This window comes from Saimiri boliviensis, chromosome 16 (genome assembly GCF_048565385.1).
Source record: "Saimiri boliviensis isolate mSaiBol1 chromosome 16, mSaiBol1.pri, whole genome shotgun sequence".
Classification (NCBI taxonomy): Eukaryota; Metazoa; Chordata; class Mammalia; order Primates; family Cebidae; genus Saimiri; species Saimiri boliviensis.
In genome coordinates, this window is record NC_133464.1 from 63,273,860 (window position 1) to 63,287,908 (window position 14,049).

At 45.9% G+C, this 14,049-nt stretch overlaps 1 pseudogene; it reads right to left on the bottom strand.

The window, feature by feature from the left end:
* Positions 1–10,471: 10,471 nt before the first annotated feature.
* LOC141581701 (small nucleolar RNA U13) lies at positions 10,472–10,568 on the bottom strand (annotated as a pseudogene).
* Positions 10,569–14,049: the final 3,481 nt, after the last annotated feature.

The window sequence follows — 14,049 nt, forward strand, 5'->3', positions numbered from 1 at the left end:
GAGGCAGAAGTTGCAGTAAGCCAATATTGCACTACTGCCCTTCAGCCTGGGTAACAAAGCAAGACTCCATCACAAAAAAAGAACAGCTTTGTTAAATTCCTCCCATGTGTGGATGTACTTGCTGTAATATTTATTCCTGCTATTATGAGTCACGTGCTCCCAGGGCGGCCCTGGCCATTGGGAGACCTCTTCTGTCTTCCTAAGTGTGAGACAGTGTTTTCCCTGCCTTTACCACATTGTCTGCCTCTCTGGCTGGTGTCACAGCCCTTTAAGGAGAATGAGCACATTGGCTCTGGGATCTTGGTCTCCCCAGTTTGCCAGCAGGCCCCGACTTGGCATGAGAAATAAATGTCAGTGGAAAAAAATCTATTTTTTGAGATGGAGTCTTCCTCTGTTGCCAGGCTGGAGTGCAATGACACAATCCCGGCTCACTGCAACTTCTGCCTTCCAGGTTGAAGTGATTCTCCTGCCTCAGCTTCCTGAGTAGCTGGGACTACAGGCACGTGCCACCATTCCCAGCTAATTTTTGTATTTTTTAGTAGAGATGGGCTTTCACCATGTTGGCCAGGATGGTATTGATCTCTTGAGCTTGTGATCTGCCCACCTCAGCCTCCCAAAGTGCTGGGATTGCAGGTGTGAGCCACCGGGTCCAGCTAGAAAAGTCTTTTAAAGATGCACGTATATAGTAAAATGCATATCCCAAGACAAAAGGTGTTGCACCTGTTGATGTGTGTCTTAAGAAGCCTGAGGAGCCGGGAGCGGTGGCTCAAGCCTGTAATCCCAGCAGTTTGGGAGGTCGAGGCGGGTGGATCACGAGGTCAAGAGATTGAGATCATCCTGGTCAACATGGTGAAATCCCGTCTCTACTAAAAATACAAAACATTAGCTGGGCATAGTGGTGGGTGCCTGTAATCCCAGCTTCTAAGGAGGCTGAGGCAGGAGGATTGCTTGAACCCGGAAGGTGGAGGTTAGAGTGAGCCAAGATCACGCCATTGCATTCTAGCCTAGGTGACAGTGAGAGACTATGTCTCAAGAAAAAAAGAAAGAAAGAAAAAAAAAAGATTAAAGCAGCAGAGCATTCAAGCAAGCGTTAGGGACACTTTTGAGCACAGGGCCCTGGCTGTGTACTTTGTACACTGGCCCAGGTCTGGAGACAGTGCAAGGCAGGCAGCTGGCCTGCACCATGTGGGTCAACTGTGTCACCCTGCCCTTTGCGGGGGCCGATGGGAATCTTTTCTAGGCCATTGGCCTAGGCAAGGCTGATGATATGAGTGGGGCTTACCCTGGTCTGGGCTGAATATGATACACTGGGACAAGTTGAAGGGAGGGGGATTGGCACGGGGTGCTCCAGAGAGCATCATCTGTGTACAACGGGAAGCCCCTGAGCTTGGACACATGACTTAATCATCTATCACGAGGTTCAGAGCAAAACCCAGAAGACCAGGTAATGATGCATTGAAACTGTCACTACCCAAGTGAGCATTTTCCTGTATCATTAAAAAATGTTTTATAGACGAGGTCTCATTGTGTTGGCCAGGATGGTCTCAAACCCTTGGTCTCAAGTGATCCTCCTGCCTTGGCCCCCCAAGGTGTTGGGATTATACTCATGAGCCACTGCCCCTGGCCTCCAACACTGTTTTAAAGTTTTTGATATATCTGTGATTTTTTGGTCATACCTATTTTGTTATTTCCATTGGAGGAAATTGACCTGGCCAGGTGAGGTGGCTCACACCTGTAATCCCAGTATTTTGGGAGGTTGAGGTGGGCAGATCACATGATGTTTCTCCTGTGAGCGTTTGAGACCAGTTTGGACAACATGTTGAAACTCTGCCTGTACTAAAAACACACAAATTAGCCAGGCATGGTGATGGGTGTTTGTAATTCCAGCTCCTCAGGAGGCCGAAGCAGGAGAATCTCTTGAACCCATGAGATGGAGATTGCAGTGAGCTGAGATTGTGCCACTGCCCTTCTGCCTGGGCTACAGAACAAGACTAAAACAACTGCAAAAGCAGATTTTTGTCACTGCACTAATCACTAACCATGGGCATATAAGGACAAATGAAATAAGAGCAAAATAATTTATGCCTTGTTTTGCCTTTGACCTTCAGCCCCATGCGTTCCCGCAAATGCTTTGCCCACAGCAAACCCTTGAAAACCTTAACTTTTCTGTTTTAAGTGAGATTTCCAAGTGAATTGATGTTGTCTGGAAAGACAGTCCCTTTACTGGAGAGCAATTGGTATTTGAAGAGAATGAGATCAGGTTGCTAAGGACACCCTTGTTTGCAATTTGGTTTATATAAATTATTGGTGAGTAAGAAAAATAAGTTTATTCTTTCTTTCAGATGGTAAACCAGAGGAGAGGCATGTTATGGGGTAAAGTGAGTCATGGGGCGTGGGAGGCTCAGATGGAACAGGGCTCTGGAATGCCTCTCTTTCTTGACTTGGGACTTCTAATTTACCTACCAGGCCTCAAATTAAAGGACAAACAAAGGCTTCTAATCTGGTTGGGTGGGAACAGATAAAAGTTCCTCTGGGTGGATGGATAGGGGAGGGAAGGAGAAAGTTTGCAGCAACTGAAAGGGGACATTTTGGGGGGAGAAAGGAAGAAACCTGTTGTTTAATTACAAAACCAAAATATAATTTTCAGTGCCTTCCTTCTCCTACCAGTCGTTTAAGAAATTGACATGTAATTCACCTACCACAAAAAGCAGCAGTTTAAGGTGTACCATTCTCTGGTATTTGTTTGTTTGTTTTTGAGATGGCGTCTTGCTCTGTCACCCAGGCTGGAGTATGTGGTATAATCTCGATTGACTGCAACTTGTGCCTCCCAGATTCAAGCCATTCTCCCATGGCAGGCTCTCAAGTATCTGGGGTTAAAGACACCTGCCATCGTGCCTGGCTAAGTTTTGTATTTTTAGTAGAGACAAGGTTTCACCATGCTGGCCAGGCTGGTCTTGAACTCCTGACCTCAGGTGATCTGCCCACCTTAGCCTCCCAAAGTGCTGGGATTACAGGCCTGAGCCACTGCACCAACCTCATATTCTGTTTTTAATTGTTCCGTGAAAGAAGTAGGAAGCCCACATATTACTTATCTATTTATCTAATGTTAATAGAGCTTTCTTATAACTAATGTTTACGTAGATATCTTTTTTCATCCTGTTGTTTTCATCTTATCTGTGTTTTTGTATTTAAAGGGTGCCTCCTCTACACATTTGATAGATGGGTCATGTTTTTGTTTGTGTTTCTTAAAATTCAATCTCACTATCTCACTTTAATTTGGAGTGTTTAGTTCACTTACAGTTCAATAAAATTTCTAACTTACACTATTTTTGTTCATTTTTTTTTTTTTTTTTTTTTTTTTTTCCTTTTGAGGCAGTCTTGTTCTGTTGCCCAGGCTGGAGCACAGTGATGTGATCTCGGCTTATTGCAATCTCTGTCTCCAAGATTCAGGCGATTCTCTTGCTTCAGCCTCCCAAGTAGCTGGGATTACAGGTGTGCGCCACTGTGCCTGGCTAATTTTTTTTTTTTTTTTTTTTGTATTTTGAGTAGTGAGCCAGTGTGCCTGGCCTATTTCTCTTTTGTTTTTTGTTCCTCCTTTCCTCACACAAGCCTCCCCCATTTTCAGCATGATTACAGATGCTCCTTGACTCATGACGGGGTCATATCCCCATAAATCTATCAAAAATTGGTAATAGCAGCCAAGTGGAGTATCTCAGGTCCATAATCCCAATACTTTGGGAGGTCAAGGTGGGAAGATGGCTTGATCCCAGGAGTTCAAGACCAGTCTGGGCAACACAGCGAGATCCTGTGTCTCCAAAAAAAAAAAAAAAAAAAAAAAAAAAAGTTGAAAATATACTAAGTTGAAAATGCATTTATTATTTTTTGAGACAGTCTCACAGTGTCATCTAGGCTGGAGTGTGGTGGGGCAATCTTGGCTCACTGCAACCTCTGCCTATCAGGTTCCAGTGATTCTCCTGCCTCAGCCTCCCGAGTAGCTGGGATTACAGGCGTGAGCACTAGCTAAATTTTGTATTTTTAGTAGAGACAGGGTTTCACCATGTTGGTCATGCTGGTCTTGAACTCCTGACCTTGTCATGATCCACCCATCTCAGCCTCCCAAAGTTCTGGGATTACACGTGTAAGCCACTACACCTGGCCAAAATTTTTAATTTTTTTGAGAGATGAGGTCCTGCTCTGTTACCCAGGCTGGAGTGCAGTGGCATGATTATAGTTCACTGCAGCTTCAGCCTCCTGGGCTTAAGTGATCCCTGCTGCCTCAGCCTCCCAAGTAGATGGGATTACAGGTGCACATGACTGCACGTGGCTAATTTTTATCTTCTTTATAGAGACAGGGTCTCACTATGTTTCCCAGGCTGATCGCTAACTCCTGGGTTCAAGTGATCCTCCCACCTGAGCCTCCTGAAGTACTGGGATTAAAGGCACGAGCCACTGCACCTGGCCATCATCCAACTTATTGAATATTATACTAACAGTAAAAATGGAAAGGTTGTATTAGTACTGGAAGCACAGTTTCTACTGAATGTGATCATTTTTGTGCCATTGTAAAGTCAAAAAATTGTGTGACCATCTGTACTTGCGACTAATGCTAGGCTTAGACACTTGGATTTTAGATCCAGAAACATCCAAACACTTCCTACTGCGTGGAGGAAGGTCATAGGGGTCAGAGCTCTTAGCTGCTAGCAAGAAAAGCCCACTCAAGCTGAGTTTAAAAACTGAGGCCGGGCACTTTGGTTTATACCTGTAATCCCAGCACTTTGGGAGGTTGAAGTGGGGTGGATCACTTGAGATCAGGACTTTGAGACCAGCCTGACCAACATGGTGAAGCCCTATCTTACTAAAAATACAGAAATTAGCCAGGTGTGGTGGCACGTGTCTGTAATCCCAGCTAGTTGGGAAGCTGAGGCAGGAAAATTGCTGGAAAATGGGAGGCAGAGGTTGCAATGAGCCAAAATCATGCCACTGCACTCCTGCCTGGGTGACAGAGCAAAATTCCATCTGAAAGAAAAAAAAAGAAAAGAAAATGAATTTATGGGCAGCTGAGAAGGATAGAGGAGGCACAGAGACAGCATTAAAGATGACAGGCAGCCAGCTGGACAGTCACAGCCTCATCGAGCCCAAACATGCAGAGGCTGGCCTAGGGGGATGACACAGAAATGGCCAGGTGCGGTAGCTCACACCTGTAATCCCAGCAATTTAGAAGGCCTAGGTGAGCAGATCGCTTGAGACCAGGAGTTCAAGACCAGCCTGACCAATATGGCGTAACCCTGTCTCCACTAAAAATACAAAATTAGCCAGGCATGGTTGCAGGTGCCTGTAACTCCAGCTGTTTGGGAGGCTGAGGCAAAAGAACTGCTTGCACCTGGGAGGTGGAGGTTGCAGTGAGCTGATATCACACCATTGAACTACAGTCTGATGGACAGAGTGACTGTCTCAAAAAAAAAAAAAAAAAAGAGACAATTTCTACACAGAATTGCGAGTGAGCATCTCTCCTTTTCGGGGGGATGTCAGGGGATTTCCAGAATCTGGGAGTGGACACCGAGCATGTGGCTGAGAATCCTGGACAGCAGAAACATCCAGATGTACTTAGCAGAGGAATCAGGGATGTGCCTGGCTTGGGTATCAACAAAACCGTCAATTCCAGCTGGCTGTTCATGTTGATGCTATACATCCTGTATATGAATTCTCCCATCAGAAACTCGATCTAGTTAGAAAGGCAAAGAAGAAATAAAATCAGGTTCCCCAAAGGAGAGGGCAAGAAGGCGGGAAGGTGGAAGGGAACTTCCTGGTGCTGCAGCCTGAATCTCCACTTGTGCTGCTGTCTTCCCCACTAGACTCTGTACTTCCAGAAAGGGCTGGAGACGGGCACAATGCCAGCCCCTCTCTTTGCTCCAGAAGTATTCCCCAACCCTGACATTCACAGTAATTGTTTCTTTCTGTTCCTTTCTCTTTTTTTTGAGACAGTTTCTTGCTCGGTCACCCAGGCTGGAGAGCAGTGTGGCTCTCCAGAAGTCATGGCTCACTGCAGCCTTGACTTCTTGAGCTCAAGTGGTCTTCTCCCCTCAGCCTGCTGAGTAGCCAGGACAATAGGCATGCACCACCATTCCCAGGTAATTAACAAAAAAAGGTTTTTTTTTTTTTTTTTTTTTTTTTTTTCCCCAGAGACAGGGTCTTACTATGTTGCCAGGCTGGCCCCAAACTCCTGGGCACAAGCGATCTCCCCTCTCAGCCTCCCAAAGTGTTGGGTGTTACAGGTGTGAGCCACCACACCTGGCCTCTTTCTGTTTCTTTAGAGTAGAGCTGCCCTAGTATGCTTCTCTAGCCTATAACTGTTAGCCAGCATTGTTTTGTCTTTTAAGCCTCTTTCAATCTCCAAGTTTGTTGGCTGGGTGAGTGCTCACTCCTGTAATCCTGATGTGAGAGGACCATTTAAGTTCAGAGGTTTGAGACCAACCTGGACAACACAGGAGACTCTTGTCTCTACAAAAACTATTTTTTTTTTTCACTCCACTCAGGCTGCAATGCAGTGGTGCGATCTCGGCTCACTGCAACCTTCGCCTCCTGGGTTCAAGCCATTCTTCTGCCTCATCCTCCCAAGTAGCTGGGATTACAGGCACATGGGACCATGCCCAGTTAATTTTTGTAATTTTAGTAGACCCGGGGTTTTGCCATGTTGGCCAGGCTGGTCTCAATCTCCTGACTTCAGGTGATCTGCCCACGTCAGTCTCCCAAAGATTGGGATCACAGGTGTGAACAACCGTGCCCGGCCAAAAACGAAAATTTTAAAAAAGACACAATCTACAAGTTTCTCCTCTATCCCTTTTCCTTATTATTTATTTATTTATTTATTTATTTATTTATTTATTTATTTAGAGACCGTCTTGTTCTGTCACTTAGGCTGGAGTGCAATGTCACAATCTCGGCCCAATGCAACCTCCGTCTCCCAGGTTCAAGTGATTCTCTTGTTTCAGCCTCCTGAGTAGGTGGAATTACAGGCATGTGCTACCACACCTGGCTGATTTTTGTATTTTTGGTAGAGACAGGATTTCTCCATGTTGATCAGGCTGATCTCAAACTTCTGACCTCGTGATCCACCCAGCTTAGCCTCCCAATGTGTTGGGATTACAGGCGTGAGCCTCCTTGCCTGGCCTATCCCTTTTCCTTTCTGTGGATTTTGGAAGACTCCACACTGTTGGGCCTCTAATATTCCTTTTTTTTGGAGACAGTTTCATTCTTGTTTCCCAGGCTGGAGTGCAATGGCGCGATCTCGGCTCACCACAACCTCTGCCTCCTGGGTTCAAGCAATTCTGCTGCCTCAGCCTCCTGAATAGCTGGGATTACAGTCACGTGCCAACATGCCCAGCTAATTTTTTGTATTTTTAGTAGAGACGGGGTTTCACCATTTTTACCAGGATGGTCTCCATCTCTCGACCTCGTGATCCACCTGCCTCGGCCTCCCAAAGTGCTGGGATTACAGGCTTGAGACACCGCGCCCAGCCTCTAGCATTTCTTTTTCTTCTTTTTTTTTTTTTTTAGGCGGAGTTTCGCTTGTTACCCAGGCTGGAGTGCAATGGCGCGATCTCGGCTCACTGCAACCTCCGCCTCCTGGGTTCAGGCAATTCTCCTGCCTCAGCCTCCTGAGTAGCTGGGATTACAGGCACGCACCACCATGCCCAGCTAATTTTTGTATTTTTAGTAGAGACGGGGTTTCACCATGTTGAACAGGGTGGTCTCGATCTGTCGACCTCGTGATCCACCCACCTCAGCCTCCCAAAGTGCTGGGATTACAGGCTTGAGCTACCGCGCTCGGCCGCCTCTAGCATTTCTTAAAGTCTGGATTTCCCTGGTGCAGGTGAACCCATTCTCTGTCTTTTGTATTTGTGGCATATTTGCAGCTGGATTAATGCTCACCCCATCAGATTAGAATTTGATCGTGTTGGCAAGATTCAGTGGGTGATGTGATTGATCTCTTACTGGTGATGGATACTATCTTATTGTCTCTCTTATTTTGTTAATTTTTTAAATTCGTTTTCTAGAAATAGGGGTCTCATTTTGTCACCCAGGCTGGAGTGCAGTGACTCCACCATAGCTCCCTAAAGCCTCAAACTCCTGGGCTCAAGCGATCTGCACACTTTAGCCTCCTGAGTAGCTAAGACCACACACCACCACACCCAACTTTTTTTTTCTTTTTTGAGATGAAGTCTCACTCTGTCACCCAGGCTGGAGTGCCTTGGCGTGATCTCAGGTAGTTGCAATCTCTGCCTCCCAGGTTAATGCAATTCTCTTGCCTCAGCACTCCAAGTAGGTGAAATTATAAGCACCCGCCACTGCACCCAGCTAATTTTCATATTTTTAGTAGAAATGGGCTTTCACCATGTTGGTTAGGCTGGTCTGAAACTCCTGACCTCTAGTAATCTGCCTGCCACAGCCTCCCCAAGTGCTGGGATTACAGTTGTGAGCCATGGCCAATGCTAGCATTGTTTTTTTTTTTTTTTTTTTTTTTTTTTTTTTTTTTTTTTTAGACTAACTGTTGTTTTGTCACCCAGGCTAGAATGCAGTGGTGTGATCTCAGCTCGCTGCAACCTCTACCTCCTGAGTTCAAGTGATTCTGCTACCCCAGCCTCTTCAGTAGCTGGAATTACAGGCACCTGCCAACATGCCTGGCTAATTTTTGTATTTTTTTAGTAGAGATGGGGTTTCACCATGTTGACCAGGCTAGACTTGAATTTCTCGCCTCAGGTGATTTGCCTACCTCAGCCTCACAAAGTACTGTGATTGCAGGCATGAGCCACCGCAGCCAGCCACTCAGCATTTTTTTTTTTTTTTTTTAAATTCTAGAAATGGGTCTATGTTGCCAGGCTGGTCTTGAACTCTTGGCCTCAAGCAACCCGCCAGCCTTAGCCTCCTGAGAGAGAAGCCTTAGCCTCCTGAGGGTGGTACCATGCCCAGCTTGAATTTGTCGTTTTAAAAAAGAGTGCATTGAACATTGGTGTAAACAGTTAGGATCACATACATTGCACCTCCCAATGTGGAATTCAGGATACATGAGAAGTGCCTGGATATTCACAAGGCACTTCTGGAATCAAAAGCTGAAAGGCTGCCCCCTGCAATGGGTATTTCCACAATCCCTGGGCTCCTGAGAATCAGGGCCACTTCCTACCACATGGGTTGGTCTGCAAACTAACTGATTTCTGAGATCCAGTCATTCTAATTGTAATTTTTTTTTTTTTTTTGGAGATTTAAATTTTATTTCATGATGCAGACTTAAAGAAGGTAGAGAGAAGAAAGAAAGAAAGAGAAAGGGCCAGGTGCCTGCCTCACGCCTGTAATCTCAACACTTTGGGAGATCAAGGCAGGTGAAATCATGAGGTCAGGAGTTTGAGACCAGCCTGGTCAACATGGTAAAACCCCATCTCTATTAAAAATAGAAAAGTTAGCTGCATGTAGTGGTGGGTGCCTGTAATCCCAGCTACTCAGGAGGCTGAGGCAGGAGAACCTGGGAGGTGAAGGTTGCAGTGAGCCAAGATTGCGCCACTGCACTCCAGCCTGGGTGACAGAGCAAGACTTCAACTTGGGGGTGGGGGAGGGAAGGAAGAGATTAAGGGAAGGCGAGAGGGTTGGGGGCAGGAAGAAACACAGTCATAAGGACAACAACTTGTGATCTAACTACTCTTCAGCTTCATTCATCCTTTGGTAATTATTATTATTTTCTGTTTTTGAGATGGAGTCTCTGTGGCCCAGACTAGAGTGTAGTGGTACAATCTCAGCACACTGCAACCTCTGCCTCCCAGGTTCAAGCCATTCTCCTGCCTCAACCTCCTCAGTAGCTGGGATTACAGGCATGTACCACCACACCTGCCTAATTTTTGTATTTTTAGTAGAGAAAGGGTTTTACCATGTTGACCAGGCTGGTCCCAAACTCCTTATTTCAGGTGATTTGCCCTCCTGATTCTACCAAAGTGCTGGGGTTACAAGTGTGAGCCATTGTACCTGGCCTTTTTTTTTTTTTTTTTTTTTTTGATATAGAGTTTTTCTCTTGTTGCCCAGGCTGGAATGCAATGGCGTGATCTTTGCTCTCTGCAACCTCTGTCTCCCAGATTCAAGAGACTTTCCTTCCTCAGACTCCCAAGTAGCTGGGGTTACAGGTATAAGCCACCATGCCAGGCTAATTTTTGTATTTCTAGTAGGGACAGGGTATCTCTATGTTGGTCAGGTTCGTCTCGAACTTCCGACCTCAGGTGATCCACCTGCCTCAGTCTCCCAAAGTTCTGGGATTACAGGCATGAGCCATTGTGCCCGGCTCACCTGTTAGGAACTGGGCAGGCAGCACAGCAGGTGAGCAGCGGGTGCGTAGGGCTTCAACGTCTTTCAGGGAGACACAGGACAATGCATAACACTATAGATTTGCAAATATTTTTAGTTTGAGTTTCTGGGTTTTATTTTTTATTTTTCGCATCAGGTGGGTGATGTGATGATACCATGACAAGTTTTGAGGAGGGCGTATATCATAAAATAGCATGAAAACCTAATCATCATGCTTAAGTTTTGATTTCTTAATTTTACTTTTAATTTTTCTTGAAGCAGGGTCTTGCTCCATTACTCCGGCTGGAGGGCAGTGGTGCAAACATGGCTCACTGCAGCCTTAACTTCTTGGGCTCCAGCGATCTTCTCACCTCAGCCTCCCAAAGTGCTAGGATTATCAGAATGAGCCACCACCCCCAGCTGTTCTCTACTTTTTGTTTCTACGTTGTTCTTTTTACTCAAAAATACACCTTTACAGCTGGGCATGCTGGCTCATTCCTGTAATCCTCAGCACTTTGGGAGGCCGAGGCAGGTGGATCACTTGAGGTCAGGAATTCAAGACCAGCCTGGCCAACATGGTGTAATGCCTTCTCTACTAAAAATACAAAAATGAGCTGGATGTGGTGGTGCGTGCCTGTAATCCCAGTGACTTGGGAGGCTTAGGCAGGAGAACCACTTGAACCCTGGAGGCAGAGGTTGCTGTGAGCCAAGTTCATAATACTGCACTCCAGACTGGGTGGCGTAGCGAGACTCTGACTCAACAAAAAAGGAAATACACATACATATATATATATAGATACACACTTAATGCACACACACATACACACACACACACACCTTGGCAATCTTTTTATATATCAGCATTTGCTATTACAATTTAAATTCTATGGTAGATTTCATTTAGATTAATAGTCTAAATACTATCCTAGTAAGTTCTACAACTAAAGAAAATAGGCAATGCAATTAAATGATTCAAAGTTCAAAACCTATGAAAGAGTATAGAACTGAGTCTCCCATATGGCAGTCAGTGGCATCTGTGTTTCTTGAAATCGAAGTGAGGCCAGATACGGTGGCTCATGCCTGTAATCCCAGCACTTTGGGAGGCAGAGTCAGGTGGCTCTTCTGAGGTCAGGAGTTTGAGATCAGCCTGACCAACATGTTGAAACCCCATCTCTACTAAAAACACAGAAAGAAGCCAGATGTGGTGGTTAGCCCCTGTAACCCTATCTACTTGGGAAGCTGAGGCAGGAGACCTGCTTGAACCTGGGGACAGAGGTTGCGGTTAGCCAAGATCATGCAGCCTCACTTCAGCCTGGGCAACAGAGCTAGACTCCATCTCAAACTAGAAAAAAAATCTAAATGAATTAACATTAAAGAAGATGAAGGATTTGGTTCTTTGGCTTCATCGGCCACATTTCAGGTGCTCCACAGCTGCAGATGGTCCTTAAACATGGTCCTCATTTCAAAAAGTTCTATCGGTTGGTGCTGGTGCCGCCTTAAAGCCGCTCTCCCTCCTCTCCTGAAAGCCAACCACTGTTAGGGTTTTTTTGGTGATTCCTCTCCGAGATGATCTATGCACACGATCAGCACGTGGAGTATCTACCTAAAAAAAAAAAAAAAAAAAAAAAAAGTGCGTCCCCTGTAGTGCGAATGACCATGTAAAAGTCCATTTAATGGAATGTATTCAGCTAGTTTCATAATGAAGTCTCTTGAGTTTTTCCCAGGTTTCCTCTCTTACAATCATTCTGTGGTGAACACCATTCTCTCTGCAGAGTACATTCTTAACAGTGGAATTCCCTGGCCACAAGGTTTATGTTTTTCTCTTTTCTTTTCTTTCCTTTCTCTCCCTCCCTCTATTCCCTCTTTCTTCCTTTTCCTACCTCTTTTCTTTCCTTTCCCCTCTCTCTTCCCCCGCTTTTTTTCTCACCCACTTTCCTCTTTCTTTCACAAGGTCTTCTTTGCAATGGTATGTTCCCAGATGACTGCAGCCTTGAACCCCTGAGCCCAAGCGATCCTCTTGCTTCAGCCTCCCAAGTAGCTGGATCTAAGGCCTGTGCCATCATGCCCTTCCGTTTTTTTCTTTTTGTGGGGATGCGGCTTACTGTGTTGTGCAGGCTCATTTTCATCTTAGTAGGTGCTTTTCAAGCGTTCTTACCCAAGGGTACCTGGATAGAACTTAGTCACTTGAAGCCCTTGTCGTTGTGTTGAAGTTTTGTGTCTGTTTCCTCCATCCCGGGGAGAAGATTTAAATCTTTTATCCCCTTTTCAAGCAGAACAGTGACTTCAAAAAGTGTACAAATGTTGGGAGGTGAGGTGGGAGGATCACATGAAGTCAGGAACTTGGGACCAGGCTGGCCAAGAAGGTGAAACCCTGTCTCTACCAAAAATACAAAACTTACCTGGGCGTGGTGGTGCACGTCTTTGGGCCCGGCTTCTCAGGAGGCTGAGGCAGGCGGATTGCTTGAGTTTGGAAGGTGCAGGTTGCAGTGAGTCGAGATCGCACCACTGCACTCCAGCCAGGGTACAAATAGCACCTTTAGCCTTGATCCCACCAGGCATGACCACTGGGCACGTTCAGCAGTGGATCACCCAATTCTGCCTCACTTTGCAGTGTCTTCTCAGATGGCTGGAGTGGCGCATCTAAAGATGGGGCTGGATGTCTTGCTGCATAAATATTCTCTCCATTTCCACCTGTGCCGTCAGCCTGGGTCGGGAGAAGACCCGTGTCAGGGGAGAGCCATTTTCTTCCTAAAGTCCCACCTGTCTGATGGCTGAGACATCTGCCTCATTTCCAGAACTCCCAGGGGCCCTTGAACGTCTTATTTGCTAAATATGCAAGCACAGATTGCCTGTACCTCCCCTCGGACCTTCCTGCCACTCCCTGCCCTATAGAGCTGTCTGAAGCCTGGAAATATTTATTTGCCTTTGGAGAAATTGTAGTTCTATCTGCCCCAGACTCATTAAAATTACAGTAACAGCCTGCGCTCTATAACTTTCTGGAGCCTGTTCCAGCAATCCCTTCTTCAAGTCTTTTTTTCTAACCCCGTACAAGATGGGGAAACTGCGGCAGATGAGCTCATGAATACAAAGTGCCAGAGCTCGGGTTCAACCTCGAATCCCTGGGCCCAGGGGTTTGAGGCTTGGGTTCAACCTTAAAGTTTGTGGGATTTAAGGTTGATGTGGGAAGTGTTCTGTTTGGCACCCCCTACCCAGGGGTGTGGGGGTTGGTCCGGTGTTGCCTGGAGAGCCCCAGTTTTCTCCCGCTGACCTGACGCATTTGTGGCTAGTGTTCTCTTTAACTGCAAAGTGTGGTTTGGGAGAGAAGTTCTGTGCTCACCCTGTTCACCTGCACCCTGAGGAAGCTCTGAGAACACCATGCAGCCTCTGATACACACTGGAGAAAGCCGGCGCTAGGATGTGCCTGCCAGCAGGAGGAGCTGCGAGCATCTACATCCACATGTAGACATATTTGTACACATACATTCAAATACAAACATCCACATATATACACGTCTTTACACACATCTGCACACTCGTCTGTATACACACACATTCATACACATGTCTACATGTACACACATCCATATCCACACATTCATACACACATATCTGTATTTCCATATATCTGTATACATACACATCTACACACATCCATGTACAGATACATCTGTATACAGATGCATACACATACATACACATCTGCACACATGTCGGTGGGGATCAGGGAAA